The sequence below is a fragment of the Dipodomys spectabilis genome, unplaced genomic scaffold (assembly GCF_019054845.1).
Source record: "Dipodomys spectabilis isolate Male_0828 unplaced genomic scaffold, ASM1905484v1 ptg000095l, whole genome shotgun sequence".
In the NCBI taxonomy this organism is placed as follows: Eukaryota; Metazoa; Chordata; class Mammalia; order Rodentia; family Heteromyidae; genus Dipodomys; species Dipodomys spectabilis.
This window is the reverse complement of record NW_024870772.1, coordinates 30,647,842-30,662,820: the sequence shown is the minus strand read 5'-3', so window position 1 is coordinate 30,662,820 and position 14,979 is coordinate 30,647,842.

Below are 14,979 nucleotides of genomic sequence, written 5' to 3'. Positions count from 1 at the left end.
CCCAGGTCTCATAGTTGCTGGGCAAAGCATTTTATAACTCAAGCTACATCCCCATCTCTTCTGTTTGCATTTTTTTTGGGGGGGGGGTCCGGTCATGGGGCCTGAACTCTGGGCCTGGGCGCTGTCCCTCAGCTCTTCAGCTCAAGGCTAGCGTTCTACCAGTTTAGCCACAGCGCCACTTCCGGCTTTTTTCTTTTTTTTGCTTATGTAGTGCTGAGGAATCGAACCCAGGGCCTCATGCATGCAAGGCAAGCGCTCTACCACTGAGCCAACTTCCCAGCCCTACATTTTGTTTTTGAGATAGGTTTTTACTCAATTCCCTGGTGCTAGCCTCAAACTTATCATTCCCCTGCCTCTAATTCCCAGTAGCTAGAAAATAGGTTTGGCCATAATCCTAGCTAGTTCAATTCTTTTCATTAGTAATTAGTATTCCACTTTTTTTTGTGTGTGGGGGGGGGTCCAGTCGTGGGTCTGAACTCTGGGCCTGGGCGCTGTCCCTCAGCTCTTCAGCTCAAGGCTAGCGCTCTACCACTTGAGCCACAGTGCCACTTCTGGCTTTTTTTCTTTTTTGCTTATGTGGTGCTGAGGAATCGAACCCAGGGCCTCATGCATGCAAGGCAAGTGCTCTACCACTGAGCCACCTTCCACTTTTTTAATATACACAATTTATTTTTTTCTTGGTGGAATTTTTGTTTACATCTTTATTAGCCTATATTAATTATACAAGTGAGGGTTCATTGTGATATTTCCATATGTGCATAAAATATATCTGATCAAATTCATCCCCTTGCCAGGGGTTGGTGGCTCATGTCTATAATCCTAGCTATACAGGAGGCTGAGATCTCAAGACTGAGGTGTGAAGCTAGCCTGCGCAGATAAATCCAAGACTGCTCCTCAATCAGTAAAGAACTAAAAGTTAGGAGTGTGGCACAAGTGTTAGAGTGCCAGCTGTGAGCAAAAGTATGAGGCCCAAGTTCAAACCTCACTACCAACATGCTCACACACACACATATCCATACTCATACAAACATACACAATTCATTCTTTCTGTCACTCTCCCTCATTCCTTTTCTCCCCCTTGTTAAAGGTTTCTTGATGGAAATTTGAATTGTTCACTTTTTTTATTTTGAATAGATTTTTTGTGAACACTAACATTTTTCCAGTAAATATCTAGATGTTATTTATTCACTAATTATTATAAAATAGGTATATGTCTAACTTCATAAAATATTGCTAGGTAATTTTCTGAAGTGAGCCCCAGTTTATTTAGCATTTTCCTCTAGAAATATAAGACATCATCATTATTCATTTTTATGATATAGAGTCACAAGCTGATATTCAGCATAGTCTTTTTTCTTTTGGTTGGTCATGGGGCCTGAACTCTGGGCCTGGGCATTGACTGTCCCTCAGTTTTTCAGCTCAAGGCTAGTGCTCTACCATTTGAGCTACAGCACCACTTCCCGCTTTTTCTGCTTATGTGGTACTGAGGAATTGAACCCAGGGTCTCGTGCATTCAAGGCAAGCACTCTACCACTGAGCCACCATCCCAGCCTACCCAGCATAGTCTTTGAAGTCTTTTTTTTTTTTTTTTTTTGGGTCCGGTCGTGGGGCCTGAACTCTGGGCCTGGGCGCTCTGTCCCTCAGCTCTTCAGCTCAAAGCTAGCGCTCTACCACTTGAGCCACAACACCACTTCTGACTTTTTTCTTTTTGCTTATGTGGTGCTGAGGAATCGAACCCAGGGCCTCAGGCATGCAAGGCAAGCGCTCTACCACTGAGCCATCTTCCCAGCCCAGTCTTTGAAGTCTTAAACTCAAAGGGTCCTACTGCTTTAGACCCCCAAATGCTGAAACTATAGGCAAACATCATCTCACCAGGCTAGGCATGTATCTTCACTACAAGTTTCTTTTCTTTATTTACTTGTGCTGGTCCTCAGGGCTTTTTTTGCTCAAGGCTAGTACTATATCAACTTTACTATACTATACCAACTTTATTTACTTGTGCTGGTTCTCAGAGCTTTTTTTGCTTAAGGCTAGTACTATACCAACTGTGTGTGTGTCAGTCCTAGGACTTGAACTCAGAGCCTGGGCACTGTCCCTGAGCTGCTTTTGCTCAAGGCTAGCACTTTGCCACTTGAGCCACAGCACTACTTTTACTTTTTTTTTTTTTTTAATAATGGTTAATTTGAGATAAGAGTTCATGGATTTCCCTGTCTCAGCTGTCTTTGAAGCATGATCCACAGTCTCCTGAGTAGCTAGGATTACAAGCATGAGCCATAGCACTCAGGTGTTTTTTGTTTTTGTTTTTGTTTTTTTTATTAGTTGTGGGGCTTGAACTCTGGGCCTGGGCACTGTCCTTCAGCTCTTCAGATGCAGGCAAGCGCTCTACTGCTTGAGCCACAGCAGCACTTCCTGTTTTCTAGTGGTTTATTGGAGATAAGAGTCTCACGGACTTTCCTGCCCAGGCTGGCCTTGAACTGTGATCCTCAGATCTCAGCCTCCTGAGCACCCAGCTCAGGTTTGTTTTTTATATTTTATATTTCATTTTATTTTGCTGGTAAACTCAAGGCCTCAGTCAAGCTAGGTAAGTACTCTGTCACTGATGTATATCTAGCCCTAATATAGTAGTGTCACTAGCTCCATTATATAGATCTTTTTTTTTTTTTTTGGGGGGGGGGGGTCCAGTCGTGGGCCTGAACTCTGGGCCTAGGTGCTGTCCCTCAGCTCTTCAGCTCAAGGCTAGCGCTCTACCACTTGAGCCACAGTGCCACTTCTGGCTTTTTTCCTTTTTGCTTATGTGGTGCTGAGGAATCGAACCCAGGGCCTCATGCATGCAAGGCAAGTGCTCTACCACTGAGCCACCTTCCCAACCCCCATTATATAGATCTTAAAACCAAAGTTGTTTCCTGACTTTTTAATGGTCAGTTTGTCTAATTTGAGGTGCTTAATGGACATAGAATAAAAAACATTTATTTTTTAAAATTATTTTTTTTGTCAGTGATAGGGCTTGAACTCAGGCCTGGGCACTGTCCCTAAGCTATTTTGCTCAAGGCTAGTGCTCTTTTGAGTCACAGTATCACTTCTGGTTTTCTGGTTGTTAATTGGAGATAAGAGTCTCTTGGGCTTTACTGCGTGGGCTGTCTTCAAACCATGATCCGCAGATCTCAACCTCCTGAGTAACTAGGATTACAGGCGTAAGCCACCCTGCCTGACTGATATTTCATTTTATGTATTTATTTGTGCACTTGAACTCAGAACCTGGGCACTATTACTTAGCTTTTACTATCAAGGCTGGTGCTTTACTATGTGACCCACATCTCCACTTCTTGCTTTTTGTTGGCTGATTGAAGATAAAAGTCTCAAAATTTCCTGCCTGAGCTGGTTTCAAACTGAAACCCTCAGATCTCAGCCTCCTGAGTAGCTAGAATTTATAGTGTGAACCACCAGCACCTGGTTGTGTTGATATTTAACATGAAACAGGTAGTAAATTAAATGTATAAAATAGGAAAACTGAAAATTCACTGTTCATTCATCATTTATGAGCATCTAGATTAAATCAGGCACTGTACTAAGTGATAAGACTATAAACATGAATAAAACATGTTGCTTGACCTTAAGGAACCTACAAAGAGTCTGGTGAAAAAGAATGGCCAGTCCATGACAGCATTCTAATGGAGTAATAAAAGATTGAGCAAGGAGGGCTATGGGGCCTCTGTGGAGGAAGCCTTTGGCTCTTAATAGGAAGAAAGGTAAGAGACGAGAACCCTGGACAGAAGAGGTTTGCTTCACAGAGAAGTTCTAACTTTGACCAAAAAAACAAGTAGCAAAGGTATTTCAGACAAGTGGCATATGTTAAGTTGAGGCAGAGAGATAGATAACAACTTTGAAGAACTCAGAGAAATAAAGGTGGTCTAAAAGTTACAGGAAATGAGGTCCACAAATGAACAGGAATGTGGTTTGTAAAAATGAGGGAAATTTGTTGGCACTGGTGTCTCATGATCCGTAATTCTAGCTACTCAGGAGACAGATCTGAGGATTGTGGTTCAAAGCCATCCCAGGCAGGAAAATCTATGATACTCTTCAATAAACAGCCAAAAGAAATGGAGGTGTGGCTCAAGTGGTAGAGTGCTAGCCTGAAGCAAAAAAAAGCTCAAGGACAGCACTCAGGCCATGTGTTTAAGCCCTAGATTTAAGTGAAATACTAAACAAAACACAAATTTTGGTCATGAAGCTAAATTCTCACCTCTACAGATTTCCCCGTCTGTCTGTCTGTCTCTCTCTCTCTCTCTCTCTGCTATTTCTCCTGTGAAAGTATTTTGATGTTGTTTGTTTTTTGTGCCAATCCTGGTGCTTGACTACAGGCCTGGGTGCTGTCTCTGAGCATTTTTACTCAAGTTTAGTGCTATACCACATGAGTCATAACTCCACTTCACACTTTTTGCTGGTGAATTGCAGATAAGAGTCTCACAGACTTTCCTGTCCAGGCTAGCTTTGAACCCCAGTCCTCAGATCTCAGCCTCTTGAGTAGCTAGGATTATAGGCATGAGCAATGGGTGCCCAGCTGTTCTGTGGTAGTTTTTTTGTTGTTGATGGTGGTGGTAGTCACGGAGCTTGAACTTAGGGTCTGGGCACTGTCCCTGAGCTTCCCTCCCCCACCCCCCCAACCGAAAAAAGCTAGTATTCTACCACTTTAAGCTACAGCCCCACTTCTGGTTTTCTGGTGGTTAATTGGAGATAAGAGTCTCATGGACTTTCCTACCAGGGCTAGCTTTGAACCTGGATCCTCAGAATTCAGCCTCCTGAGTAGCGAGGCGTGAGCACCAGCACCTGGCTATGTTTTTGTTTAATCAAAATATGTGTTTCATTCCATTTTGATTTTCAGAAGACAGTGGCTGTTTAACTCTGAAGACCAAATTTCCAACCTGGAGTAAACATGGCTGTAGTTGGGCTGCCTGTTTGATTATCTCCCTTCTCATTTGTGATTTGCCCTTTGTCCTGGTAGATTATTGGTAAAACAATTCCAAGGAAGAACTTCATTGTCCAGGACTTCATCCAGATTTTTCTGTCCCTGAATTCTGTCTTTCATTGTAGCTTCAAAAATACCTCTTTGGCTGGCCACTGGTGGCTCATGCCTGTAATCTTAGCTACTCAAGAGGCTGAGATCTGAGGAACACAGTCAAAGCCAGCCCAGGCAGGAACATTTGAGAGACTCATATCTCCAATAAACCACCAGAAAACCGGAAGTGCTGCTGTGGCTCAAGCAGTAGAGCGCTCACCTGGATCTGAAGAGCTGAAGGACAGCACCCAAGCCCAAAGTTCAAGCCCCATGACTGACAAAAAAGAAAAAGAAAAAAAGAAATTATCTTTACCTGAGACTCTTAAGTGGAGAACAGAGAAGTTAGAACCCCATTAAATGATCAGATGTACAATACAGGAAATATATGGTAGTGAATAGGAGAGTGGAGGAAGCTATTCCTTTTGGTAATGTTTAGTGAGGCAAACAATCTCAGAATGTGGAGAATGAGGGGCTGGGAAGGTGGCCCAGTGGTAGAGTGCTTGCCTTGTATGCTTGAGGCCCTGGGTTTGATTCCTTAGCACCACACAAGCAGAAAAATCTGGAAGTGGTGCTGTGGCTCAAGTGGTAGAGCACTATCCTTGAGCTGAAAAGCTGAGAGATAGTGCCCAGGCTCAGAGTTCAGGCCCCATGACAAAAATTTAAAAAATGTGGAGAATGAACATGATATTGGAATTTTGAAATTTAGACTAACTTGTAGTCTTGTAATAAATTCAACATGTTCACTAGTTGTAGTCATTGATACTCTACACTTCTCACGATTTTGCTTATTTTCCTAGGTAATACCATTACTTGAGCTATGCTATGGTGGTTACTCTTTGTTTTGAAGAAGGAAGAGGCTCTCCCTCTTTTCCAACACATTCATGATTCTTCATAATGATTCTGATTGGGGCAGACACATTTCTGTTCTGTCCTTATTCCTGATTGATTAATGGATATTGATGATGGCAACATGAACCTGAGTTGAGAAGATTCAGAGACTAATTCCAGGCTCAATAAATGATAGATTACAGATAGTTGATGGGAGCTCACTGAGGAGTAAATCACTTTGATGGGACATAATTTTGTCAATTCAACTGGTAGTAGAAACTATTTGCTTCAAATCAAATAATTCAATAATTTAATGAAAAATGAGGCAAAGGTCTGTACTTAAATAGAAACAGGCTAGAGGGCCAGAGAGGTTAGGGCTTATATAGGGACATTGGGCAGAGATTGTTGTCTATATCCAAGTTAGTTGGAAGGTATCTCTTTACTATGGAGTTCTGGAGTCAGACAGATGAGGTCTCAACATGGTTCTATCACTTCTTATAAGTCACTGTTTCTTTTTCTGTCTTGGAGATTTTTAAAAATTGTTATTATAGGGGCTGGGAAGGTGGCTCAGTGGTAGAGCGCTTGCCTTGCATGCCTGATGCCCTGGGTTTGATTTCTCAGCACCACATAAGCAAAAAGAAAAAAGCCGGAAGTGGCGCTATGGCTCAAGTGTTATAGCGCTAGCCTTGAGCTGAAGAGCTGACAAGGACAGCGCCCAGGCCCAGAGTTCAGGCCCCACGACTGGACCCCCCCAAAAAAATTGTTATTATAAAGGTGATGCACAGAGGAGTTACAGTTACATAAGTCAGGTAAAGAGTACATTTTTTTTTTTTTGGTTGGTTGTGGGGCTTGAACTCTGGGCTTGGGCGCTGTCATTGTGCTCTTCAGGTAAAGGAAAGCACCCTACTGCTTGAGCCACAGCACCACTTCTGGTTTTCTAGTGGTTTATTGGAGATAAGAGTCTCACGGACTTTCCTGCCCAGGCTGGCTTTGAACCGTGATCCTCAGATCTCAGCCTCCTGAGTAGCTAGGATTACAGGTGTGAGCCATCAGCGCCCGGCTTACATTTCTTTTTCTTTTTTTCGTTTTTGTTTGTTTGTTTGTTTGGGTCCAGTTGTGGGGCCTGAACTCTGGGCCTGGGCGCTGTCCCTCAGCAGTTCAGCTCAAGGCTAGCGCTCTACCACTGAGCCACCTTCCCAGCCCTTACGTTTCTTTTTTGACAATGCCTTACCTTACTCCCAGTTTCTCCCTCCCATCACCACCTACATGTTGTGAAGTTCATTTTCAAGGTAAGTCCTTGTACATTTGTTTTAAGACCTTGTTTCTTTTTTTTTGGTCGGTCGTGGGGCCTGAACTCTGGGCCTGGGCGCTGTCCCTCAGCTCTTCAGCTCAAGGCTAGCACTGTACCACTTGAGCCACAGCGCCACTTCCAGCTTTTTCTACTTATGTGGTGCTGAGGAATCGAACCCAGGGCCTCATGCATGTGAGGCAAGCACTTTACCACTGAGCCACCTTCCCAGCCCAAGACCGTGTTTCTTAATGAAAGCACAATAACTTATTTAAGAAGATCCTGGATTTATAATATCACATGAGAAATGTGGTACACACTGGGAGCTGGTGGTTCACACCTGTGATCCTAGATACCCTGGAGGCCAAGATCTGAGGATCAAAATTTGAAGCCATCTGAGACAAAAAAAAAAAAAAGCCTGTGGGAAGTGGAGCTGTGGCTCAATGTCTTGAGTAGAAGTCAAGTGAGCATGCAAGGTTCTGAGTTCAAACCCTGGCACCATCTGGGATGATGGCTGAAGTGGTTAACAAGCATTTGCTTAGGAAGCAAAAGACCTTGAGTTCAAATTGCAGTACTACTGAAAAAAAATTTAGGTCAAGCCCTAGTACTGTCACAAAACTAAATAAAGAAATAATAGTGAAGGGGGTTGGGAAGGTAGCTCAGTGGTAGAGTGCTTGCCTTGCATGCATGAGGCCCTTGGTTTGATTCCTCAGCACCACATAAGCAGAAAAAGCCGGAAGTAGGGCTGACGCTCAAGTGGTAGAGCGCTATCCTTGAGCTGAAGAGCTGAGGAACAGCATCTAGGCCCAGAGTTCAGGCCCCACAACCGACCAAAAAAAAAAAAAAAGAAAGAAAGAATAGTGAATATATGTAATAATCCTTTCTAATTTTGTACAGAAGCTGACACTGAGGTAAAAGCCTGACATTTCCACCCTTCACAGATTTGCTTTACCTAGTGCAGGTTTTCAGAGACTGGTCTGGGAAACTCTGGACATCTCTGAAACCCTTGCAAAGGATCTTTGAAGTCCAAACTTTTTTTTTATGAAGCTTGGAAGTATAGCTCAGTGGTAGCGCACATGTGGAATTTGTATGAGGCCCTGGGTTCAATCCCCAGCATCTCTCTCTCTCTCTCTCTCTCTCTCTCTCTCTCTCTCTCTCTCTCTCTCTCTGTCTCACACACACACACACACACAGTTTTTCATAATAATTTCAATACATGATTACCCTTTAATCTGTATACTCATATACATACCTCTTTTATGAACAGGTTAGACAAAATAGAACATCAAATACATTTGTGCTACCTAACCAGGATGATGTTTGTCTAGAGAAAAACTACTTTGTTAATAGTTTGAATTGAGAGCTGAACTACACCTGACCCTCTCCTACTTCACTATTTTATTCCCATGAACACTTTTTACTTGACTGACAAGCTGTGCTTATTTAGATTTGGATACATTATTTGCCAGATATTTCTGAAAATATAAAGTAAACATATCTGTTACTTAATGAAAACAACTGATATTGTTGGTTATCAATAAAGATGTATTATTTTATTTTTAACTTTTTTGTTGCTATTATAAAGTTGATGTAGAAAGGGGTTACAGTTACATGAGTCGGGTAAGAGTATAGTTTTATTTTATTGCCAGTACTGGGACTTGAATTTAGGGCCTAGGTGCCTCAGGTGGCACACTACCACTTGAGGCACAGTACCACTTGAGGCACAGCTCCACTTACGGCTTTTTGCTAGAGAGATTGGCAACAAGAGTCCAGATACTTTCTTTTTTTTTTTTTTGTCCAGTCATGGGGCCTGAACTCTGGGCCTGGGCACTGTCCCTCAGCTCTTCAACTCAAGGCTAGCGCTCTACCACTTGAGCCACAGTGCCACTTCTGGCTTTTTTGTTTTTGCTTATGTGGTGCTGAGGAATCGAACCCAGGGCCTCAGGCATGCAAGGCAAGCGCTTTAACCACTGAGCCACCTTCCCAGCCCCGAGTCCAGATACTTTCCTTCCTGAGTAGTCAGGATTACAAGCGTGAGTCACCACACCCAGCTAAAATTTTGAGCTTTTAATTGAAAATCAGAATGATGGAAAACTTGTTTCTACAAGTTGACAGCTACTCCAGATATTAACAAATGATATTAACAAATGTGGTTTATTTTATATTGCATATAAAATGTGTCAATATTTGGATGATTATATAACAAAATCATATTTTCTAAGTAAGTACATAATATTAAAAAATAATAGGAACATATCACTTTGAGGCATAAGACTGACATTTTTTAATGTAACTGGAAAAATGTCAATGCTAGAGTTTCAGATTTCACCGGACAACTGATCTTTGAAAATCCTATTACTTGCTGGGAGAGCATCAAATAGGAATAGTCACAGTTATCTGAAAGATTATTTAAATTTCCTTTTTATAACATATATGTTTGAGATTGGATTTTTCTCCCCAGACTTCAACCAAACAACATATGGCAGTAAATTCCATGCAGAAGCTGATATGTGAGGGCTGGGAAGGTGGCTCAGTGGTAGAGCACTTACTCAGTGGTAGAGCACTTGCCTTGCATGCTTGAAGGCCTGGATTCGATTCCTCAGCACCACATAAGCAAAAAGAAAAAAACTGGAAGTGGCGCTGTGGCTCAGGTGGTAGAGCGCTAGCCTTGAGCTGAAGAGCTGAGGGACAGTGCCCAGGCCCAGAGTTCAGGCCCACTACAGGCCCCCCCCCCCCAAAAAAAGAAGCTGATATGTGTATACAGCTGTATTAAAGTAAACTAGGTATTAAAGACCTTGTAAAATTATTGTTACAATTGTTTTTGGAAAACATGATTGCTGGCATAAATTATTAAAATGTGTAGGCGTTTTATATATGCTAATATGTATTTTGGAAAACTCGTTTTTTTTTTTTTTTTTTTGTCAGTTGTGGGGCTTGAACTCTGGGCCTGGGTATTGTCCCAGAGCTCTTCAGCTCAAGGCAAGTGCTCTACCACTTGAGCCACAGTGCCACTTCCTGTTTTCTGGTGGTTAGAGATAAGAGTCTCATGCATTTTCCTGCCTGGGCTGGCTTTGCTTTGTGATCCTCAGATGTCAGACTCCTGAGTAGCTAGGATTACAAGCATGAGCCACCAACATGAGTACCAGCCTGAGCTACCAACTCCCAGCACTGATTTTCAATAATTAAGAAATGAATAATTTTTGTGTGTTGCCATTCCTGGGACTTGAACTCAGGACCTGGGTGCTGTCCTTGAGCTTTTCTTGCTCAAAGCTGGTGCTCTATCACTTGAACCATAGCTTCTTGTTGTTAATTGGAGATAAGAGTCTCTTGGACTTCACTATCTGGGCTGGCTTTGAAATGTGATCCTCACATCTCAGCCTCCTGAGAGTCAAGGATTACAAGTGTGAGGCACCAGTACCCAGCTGTGATAAACAATTTTTAAGAAATATCTAGATCTGAAAAAGCACTGAGTTGGTCCACTTCTGCTATTGCCATGACTCTCCCATAGAAAAGCCAGGAATACGGTTGGGAGTTCCTGATGCATTGTCTTTCCCACCCACCCTCTCTCTTTTTTCTCCAAATCGACTTGTACATACTGTTTGAGTGAGTCCTGGACTCAAACATGCATGCTCTCATAATCTTTTTGGGGGGAGGGCAGTCTTGGGGCTTGAACTCAGAGTCTGGGCACTGTCTCTGAGCTGCTTTTGCTCAAGGCAAGCACTCTACGACTTGAGCCAGAGCACCGCTTCTGGCTTTTTCTGTTTGTGTGGATCTAAAGACTTGACCCCAGGGCTTCATGCAAGCACTCTACCACTAAGCCACATTCCCAGCCTCTAATAATAATCTTGCTTCTGCAGTTTCCCAGGAACAGGGACTCAAAAGGTTCTTTCTTGTTTGCTTTTGTGAATTTTGGATGACTCATAGTACAACTTTGCTGAACTGCTTCAAACTGAAGGTTTAGGATTTTGCTTTGCTTTGTCCTGGTAATTTTGTTTCCATATTATTTCTGTTCTGTCCTTAGACTTCTAGTAAAACTACTTATACATCAACTAGGACAAATTTTATGGGCAAATGACCTAGGAAACCAGCACTCAGCTATGTTTGTTAAAAGTTTCTCAGGGACATTGTTAAAAAGAAGTCCACAAAGGTTTTCTTGTTATAGTCTTTCCAATTGTTAAGTGAAATAGGTGAGCAATTGCTTTCTGTCTGAGAGACATATTAAAAACTTCCTGCTGACTGGCCCAGGATCTTGTCTCTGCCTCTAAGCTGATACTCAGGTACTTGGCTGTACTCTGACAGAATAAGCATTTGTGGTAGAAATACTTTGACTATAATACTTTCTGACAAAAGTCGAAAACCTTTTTAGCCATTAGAAAAATTACTCTGGTTAAAGTTTCATCTATGCCAGGAATTATTCAAATAGAGTTCTTTGTTTTTTGAAAAATGGATACTAACTATTATAATGAACCACAATGACATCAAAATATTTCTGCAAAATAATTGACACAAAAGGCTTTTAAAAGTTTTAGCACTGGGAATTGTAACTGAAGCATAAAATGGAATGTGAAGAGCAGTCTTTGGTTTCATGCTGCTAATTTGCACTATGCTCTTAAATTCCTTAGATGCAGTTCCACTGCCAAATCTTTTCCTCAGACTAATTTTCAAATATCCGTGAAGCTGAAAATTTGATTTCTATAATATCCTGAAAGCAGATTTTATGTGCATTAGATTGTCAAGATTCAATTTAAATTAACATTCTACTTATATTTTAGTCCATACTAGAAAGTTCTTGAAATGGGAGTGAACTTGATAGGGAACTCCCAAGAGCAGTGATCTGATTACTTTTGCAAAGTAAAATTTTCAAAAATTATACTGTAAGCAGCTTCCTAAATACAGGGATTCTGTAACTGTAACTTATCACTTAATGTCCAAGGCTAAGCATGTGGCAGTGGTCAATAAATATTGGAAATGAAGCTGGGTGCTAGTGGCGCATGTCTATATTTCTGGATACTCAGAGGCTGAGACCTGAGGATCAAGGTGAGAAGTCAGCTGAGGCAGGAAAGTCCATGACACACTTAACTCCAATTAACCAGCAAAAAGCCAGAAGGGAAGATGTGCCTCAAGTGTGAAAGTACCAGCCTGAGCAAAATAGCCAAATGAGTGAGATCCTGAGTTGAAGCCCCAGTACTTACTGGCACAACAAGAAAAATTGAGAAAGGGAAATGTAGACATGGAATAATAAACTGTCACCACTGAATTAACATTGGAAGAGATAATTTTACTAGCAATAGTAGAATTTATGGACAATGATTGTTCAGAAGTTGTAGACTTATAGAGACAGAAATAATATTATAGAGTCCACGTGAAATGAATCAATGAATCTGGCTTAGTCTTCTGTTCAACCGACTGGTTCCTACTGCTGTGCTCATGCCATTCATTCATTCATTCATTCATGAAGCTTATACTGATTGGTCACCTAGTGTGTGACAGACAATGAGTGCTGGAGACACATGGAAATAAATCCTTGTGCTCTTCAAGTTTACATCCTAGTGAGGGAAGACAGATTATAAATAGTAATACACATGGCAAATAGTAATATACTATTTTTGGGGTGTTTGCTGTTACTGGGGCTTGAACTGTCCCTTAGCTTTTTTGTTCAAGGATAGCACTCTGCCACTTGAGCCACACCTCTACTTTTGGCTTTTTTGCTGGCAAATTGGAGATGGGTATCATAAAATTTTCTTCCCAGGCTAGCTTCAAACGGTGATCCTCAAATCTCAGCCTCCTGAGTAGCTAGGATTATAGGTATTAACCACTAGTACCCAGATACTACATTACATCATGACATGGAGACAAGGGATGTGGAGGACCAAAAAATAAAAATAAAAAAAGAAGGTAGAAATGAAGAGACATTGCAATTTAGAGAAGACTACAGTAAGAGCAATGTTTAAACAAAGAGTGAAGAGAGTGAAGAAGGGAGCCCTGCTGGCAAAGAACAAATACAGATACCCTGAAGACGCTGTGTCGGCCATATTTAATCATGGAAGAATTGGTGGGCTGGATTAGAGGCAGTGGGCGGGACTTAATTTGTTAAATGGTTTGGCTTTGCAGGTAACCTCAATGTTCACTCTTAGCTGGGAAGACATTAGAAGGTTTTGGAAAAAAAAACAAAACCTGACAACCTTTAGTTAAAGTTCAGTTGACTTAATGGAGTTAATGTTAAGAATTAACAATGTACTGAAAGGAGAAATAGAAAGTCCAAAATTAATAGCTGGGAACTTCAACGCCCTGATCTCAATAATGGCTAAAACTCAGACAGAAAATTGGAAAGACTATAGAATGCTTAAGACTACGAATGAACAAGAGCTTACAACACTTAGAATATTCTAACAAGAATAGCAGAGAAGATACCCCTTCAAATGCACTCAGAGACTGTGGTAGCCATGACTTTCCTTCCTTCCTTCCTTCCTTCCTTCCTTCCTTCCTTCCTTTCTTCCTTCCTTCCTTCCTTCTTCCTTCTTTCCTCCCTCCCTCCCTCCCTTCTTTCCTTCCTTCCTTCCTTTCTTCCTTCCTTCCTTCCTTCCTTCCTTCCTTCCTTCCTTCCTTCCTTCCTTCCTTCCTTACTTGCTTCCTTCCTTCCCTCCCTCCTTCCTACCTCTCCCCCTTTCATCCTCTTCCTTTCCTTTTCCCCCTTTCTTCTTTTACCTCCCTCTCTCCCTCCCTTCCTTCCTTTATTTTAGCAATCATTCTACCTTGAGCCATACTTTTTGCTTTAGTTTTTGCCCCGTTTAGCCTCAGACCTTTATCCTAGTACCTAACCAAGCTGAGATAACAGGTGCACAACTGAGAGGGAGGGAGGGAGGAAGGGAGAGAAAAGAGAGAGGGGGAGGGAAAGAGGATGAAGAAGAGGAAGGAAAGAGAGACAGATACAAAGAACAGCACAGAGCATGTGAGTTCAACACATTTTAAATCATTGTCTGATTTATATGATTACATTCGTATCTATGAGCAATATTCATTTGTCTGAGGAAAAAAATTGTTTTTCTTTCTTTGGTGATATATGGTTCAGGAAAAAGATACAGAAATTTCTTCTTTTTTTGGGGGGGGAGGGGTCCGGTCGTGGGGCCTGAATTCTGGGACTGGGTGCTGTCCCTCAGCTCTTCAGCTCAAGGCTAGCGCTCTACCACTTGAGCCACAGTGCCACTTCCGGCTTTTTTCTTTTTGCTTATGTGGTGCTGAGGAATCGAACCCAGGGCCTCAGGCATGCAAGGCAAGCGCTCTACCACTGAGCCACCTTCCCAGTCCAAGATACAGAAATTTCTGTAAGACAGGCAGATTTCTCAAAAGAAATTTCTGTATCAATAATGGTAATTTTTTCAGTTTCAGTGTGAAGTATTTTGTAGTCTGTCAATCACTTTTTATCCTTGTTTTTGGTATTTTAATGTGTGTGTGTGTGTGTGTGTGTGTGTGTGTGTGTGTTTGCCTTGGGCACTGTTCCTAGGCTTTTTTGCTTAAAGCCAGCACTCTACCACTTGATCCACAGCTCCACTTCTAGCTTTTGTTTTTTAGTGCTTAATTGGAGATAAGATGTCATGGACTTTTCCACAATCCTCAGATCTCAGCCTCCTGAGTAGCTAGGATTACAGGCATGAGCCACTGGCACCCAGCCCAAACACATTTTTAATATATGCAGATTCCTCTTTTATGTATGTATATATGTATGTTTGATTATATTTCAGATGAAATATAGAAGAGCAAGATAAAGAAAATGTTTTGCCGGGCACTGGTGGCGCACGCCTATGATCCTAGC